The sequence below is a fragment of the Musa acuminata genome, unplaced genomic scaffold, assembly GCF_036884655.1.
Source record: "Musa acuminata AAA Group cultivar baxijiao unplaced genomic scaffold, Cavendish_Baxijiao_AAA HiC_scaffold_544, whole genome shotgun sequence".
NCBI classification, from domain to species: Eukaryota; Viridiplantae; Streptophyta; class Magnoliopsida; order Zingiberales; family Musaceae; genus Musa; species Musa acuminata.
The window spans coordinates 10,001-15,000 of NW_027020786.1; positions in this window are offsets into that span (position 1 = coordinate 10,001).

Sequence of the window (5,000 nt, forward strand, 5' to 3'; positions counted from 1 at the left end):
CTTTCGTATATAGCAGGGACGGTGCTGCCTCTCGCTTCGCTCGCTGTCCGCCGCTCGCCGCTCGCTCGCGCAGCCAAAAATGGCCAGTTTTGGCCCGTTTTTGGGCCGTTTTGGCCAGTTTTTGGCCTGTTCTTGCATTGCGCGGTGACCGTCGAGAGCGGAGCAAAACGTCAGCCATCTCAGCACCCTGGAACCCCCCGGGTGGCACAGGGCTGGATGGGGCTTTCGTATAGCAGGGACGGTGCTGCCTCTCGCTTCGCTCGCTGTCCGCCGCTCGCCGCTCGCTCGTGCAGCCAAAAATGGCCAGTTTTGGCCCGTTTTTGGGCCGTTTTGGCCAGTTTTTGGCCTGTTCTTGCATTGCGCGGTGACCGTCGAGAGCGGAGCAAAACGTCAGCCATCTCAGCACCCTGGAACCCCCCGGGTGGCACAGGGCTGGATGGGGCTTTCGTATAGCAGGGACGGTGCTGCCTCTCGCTTCGCTCGCTGTCCGCCGCTCGCCGCTCGCTCGTGCAGCCAAAAATGGCCAGTTTTGGCCCGTTTTTGGGCCGTTTTGGCCAGTTTTTGGCCTGTTCTTGCATTGCGCGGTGACCGTCGAGAGCGGAGCAAAACGTCAGCCATCTCAGCACCCTGGAACCCCCCGGGTGGCACAGGGCTGGATGGGGCTTTCGTATAGCAGGGACGGTGCTGCCTCTCGCTTCGCTCGCTGTCCGCCGCTCGCCGCTCGCTCGTGCAGCCAAAAATGGCCAGTTTTGGCCCGTTTTTGGGCCGTTTTGGCCAGTTTTTGGCCTGTTCTTGCATTGCGCGGTGACCGTCGAGAGCGGAGCAAAACGTCAGCCATCTCAGCACCCTGGAACCCCCCGGGTGGCACAGGGCTGGATGGGGCTTTCGTATAGCAGGGACGGTGCTGCCTCTCGCTTCGCTCGCTGTCCGCCGCTCGCCGCTCGCTCGTGCAGCCAAAAATGGCCAGTTTTGGCCCGTTTTTGGGCCGTTTTGGCCAGTTTTTGGCCTGTTCTTGCATTGCGCGGTGACCGTCGAGAGCGGAGCAAAACGTCAGCCATCTCAGCACCCTGGAACCCCCCGGGTGGCACAGGGCTGGATGGGGCTTTCGTATAGCAGGGACGGTGCTGCCTCTCGCTTCGCTCGCTGTCCGCCGCTCGCCGCTCGCTCGTGCAGCCAAAAATGGCCAGTTTTGGCCCGTTTTTGGGCCGTTTTGGCCAGTTTTTGGCCTGTTCTTGCATTGCGCGGTGACCGTCGAGAGCGGAGCAAAACGTCAGCCATCTCAGCACCCTGGAACCCCCCGGGTGGCACAGGGCTGGATGGGGCTTTCGTATAGCAGGGACGGTGCTGCCTCTCGCTTCGCTCGCTGTCCGCCGCTCGCCGCTCGCTCGTGCAGCCAAAAATGGCCAGTTTTGGCCCGTTTTTGGGCCGTTTTGGCCAGTTTTTGGCCTGTTCTTGCATTGCGCGGTGACCGTCGAGAGCGGAGCAAAACGTCAGCCATCTCAGCACCCTGGAACCCCCCGGGTGGCACAGGGCTGGATGGGGCTTTCGTATAGCAGGGACGGTGCTGCCTCTCGCTTCGCTCGCTGTCCGCCGCTCGCCGCTCGCTCGTGCAGCCAAAAATGGCCAGTTTTGGCCCGTTTTTGGGCCGTTTTGGCCAGTTTTTGGCCTGTTCTTGCATTGCGCGGTGACCGTCGAGAGCGGAGCAAAACGTCAGCCATCTCAGCACCCTGGAACCCCCCGGGTGGCACAGGGCTGGATGGGGCTTTCGTATAGCAGGGACGGTGCTGCCTCTCGCTTCGCTCGCTGTCCGCCGCTCGCCGCTCGCTCGTGCAGCCAAAAATGGCCAGTTTTGGCCCGTTTTTGGGCCGTTTTGGCCAGTTTTTGGCCTGTTCTTGCATTGCGCGGTGACCGTCGAGAGCGGAGCAAAACGTCAGCCATCTCAGCACCCTGGAACCCCCCGGGTGGCACAGGGCTGGATGGGGCTTTCGTATAGCAGGGACGGTGCTGCCTCTCGCTTCGCTCGCTGTCCGCCGCTCGCCGCTCGCTCGCGCAGCCAAAAATGGCCAGTTTTGGCCCGTTTTTGGGCCGTTTTGGCCAGTTTTTGGCCTGTTCTTGCATTGCGCGGTGACCGTCGAGAGCGGAGCAAAACGTCAGCCATCTCAGCACCCTGGAACCCCCCGGGTGGCACAGGGCTGGATGGGGCTTTCGTATAGCAGGGACGGTGCTGCCTCTCGCTTCGCTCGCTGTCCGCCGCTCGCCGCTCGCTCGTGCAGCCAAAAATGGCCAGTTTTGGCCCGTTTTTGGGCCGTTTTGGCCAGTTTTTGGCCTGTTCTTGCATTGCGCGGTGACCGTCGAGAGCGGAGCAAAACGTCAGCCATCTCAGCACCCTGGAACCCCCCGGGTGGCACAGGGCTGGATGGGGCTTTCGTATAGCAGGGACGGTGCTGCCTCTCGCTTCGCTCGCTGTCCGCCGCTCGCCGCTCGCTCGTGCAGCCAAAAATGGCCAGTTTTGGCCCGTTTTTGGGCCGTTTTGGCCAGTTTTTGGCCTGTTCTTGCATTGCGCGGTGACCGTCGAGAGCGGAGCAAAACGTCAGCCATCTCAGCACCCTGGAACCCCCCGGGTGGCACAGGGCTGGATGGGGCTTTCGTATAGCAGGGACGGTGCTGCCTCTCGCTTCGCTCGCTGTCCGCCGCTCGCCGCTCGCTCGTGCAGCCAAAAATGGCCAGTTTTGGCCCGTTTTTGGGCCGTTTTGGCCAGTTTTTGGCCTGTTCTTGCATTGCGCGGTGACCGTCGAGAGCGGAGCAAAACGTCAGCCATCTCAGCACCCTGGAACCCCCCGGGTGGCACAGGGCTGGATGGGGCTTTCGTATAGCAGGGACGGTGCTGCCTCTCGCTTCGCTCGCTGTCCGCCGCTCGCCGCTCGCTCGCGCAGCCAAAAATGGCCAGTTTTGGCCCGTTTTTGGGCCGTTTTGGCCAGTTTTTGGCCTGTTCTTGCATTGCGCGGTGACCGTCGAGAGCGGAGCAAAACGTCAGCCATCTCAGCACCCTGGAACCCCCCGGGTGGCACAGGGCTGGATGGGGCTTTCGTATAGCAGGGACGGTGCTGCCTCTCGCTTCGCTCGCTGTCCGCCGCTCGCCGCTCGCTCGTGCAGCCAAAAATGGCCAGTTTTGGCCCGTTTTTGGGCCGTTTTGGCCAGTTTTTGGCCTGTTCTTGCATTGCGCGGTGACCGTCGAGAGCGGAGCAAAACGTCAGCCATCTCAGCACCCTGGAACCCCCCGGGTGGCACAGGGCTGGATGGGGCTTTCGTATAGCAGGGACGGTGCTGCCTCTCGCTTCGCTCGCTGTCCGCCGCTCGCCGCTCGCTCGTGCAGCCAAAAATGGCCAGTTTTGGCCCGTTTTTGGGCCGTTTTGGCCAGTTTTTGGCCTGTTCTTGCATTGCGCGGTGACCGTCGAGAGCGGAGCAAAACGTCAGCCATCTCAGCACCCTGGAACCCCCCGGGTGGCACAGGGCTGGATGGGGCTTTCGTATAGCAGGGACGGTGCTGCCTCTCGCTTCGCTCGCTGTCCGCCGCTCGCCGCTCGCTCGTGCAGCCAAAAATGGCCAGTTTTGGCCCGTTTTTGGGCCGTTTTGGCCAGTTTTTGGCCTGTTCTTGCATTGCGCGGTGACCGTCGAGAGCGGAGCAAAACGTCAGCCATCTCAGCACCCTGGAACCCCCCGGGTGGCACAGGGCTGGATGGGGCTTTCGTATAGCAGGGACGGTGCTGCCTCTCGCTTCGCTCGCTGTCCGCCGCTCGCCGCTCGCTCGCGCAGCCAAAAATGGCCAGTTTTGGCCCGTTTTTGGGCCGTTTTGGCCAGTTTTTGGCCTGTTCTTGCATTGCGCGGTGACCGTCGAGAGCGGAGCAAAACGTCAGCCATCTCAGCACCCTGGAACCCCCCGGGTGGCACAGGGCTGGATGGGGCTTTCGTATAGCAGGGACGGTGCTGCCTCTCGCTTCGCTCGCTGTCCGCCGCTCGCCGCTCGCGCAGCCAAAAATGGCCAGTTTTGGCCCGTTTTTGGGCCGTTTTGGCCAGTTTTTGGCCTGTTCTTGCATTGCGCGGTGACCGTCGAGAGCGGAGCAAAACGTCAGCCATCTCAGCACCCTGGAACCCCCCGGGTGGCACAGGGCTGGATGGGGCTTTCGTATAGCAGGGACGGTGCTGCCTCTCGCTTCGCTCGCTGTTCGCCGCTCGCCGCTCGCTCGCGCAGCCAAAAATGGCCAGTTTTGGCCCGTTTTTGGGCTGTTTTGGCCAGTTTTTGGCCTGTTCTTGCGTGGTGCGGTGACCGTCGTGAGCGGAGCAAAACGTCAGCCATCTCAGCACCCTGGAACCCCCCGGGTGGCACAGGGCTGGATGGGGCTTTCGTATAGCAGGGACGGTGCTGCCTCTCGCTTCGCTCGCTGTTCGCCGCTCGCCGCTCGCTCGCGCAGCCAAAAATGGCCAGTTTTGGCCCGTTTTTGGGCTGTTTTGGCCTGTTTTTGGGCTGTTCTTGTGTGGCGCGGTGACCGTCGTGAGCGGAGCAAAATGTCAGCCATCTCAGCACCCTGGAACCCCCCGGGTGGCACAGGGCTGGATGGGGCTTTCGTATAGCAGGGACGGTGCTGCCTCGCGCTTCGCTCGCTGTTCGCCGCTCTCCGCTCGCTCGCGCAGCAAAAAATGGCCAGTTTTGGCCCGTTTTTGGGCTGTTTTGGCCAGTTTTTGGCCTGTTCTTGCGTGCCGCGGCGACCGTCGTGAGCGGAGCAAAACGTCAGCCATCTCAGCACCCTGGAACCCCCCGGGTGGCACAGGGCTGGATGGGGCTTTCGTATAGCAGGGACGGTGCTGCCTCTCGCTTCGCTCGCTGTCCGCCGCTTGCTGCTCGCTCGCGCAGCCAAAAATGGCCAGTTTTGGCCCGTTTTTGGGCTGTTTTGGCCTGTTTTTGGGCTGTTCTTGTGTGCCGCGGCGACCGTCGTGAGCGGAGC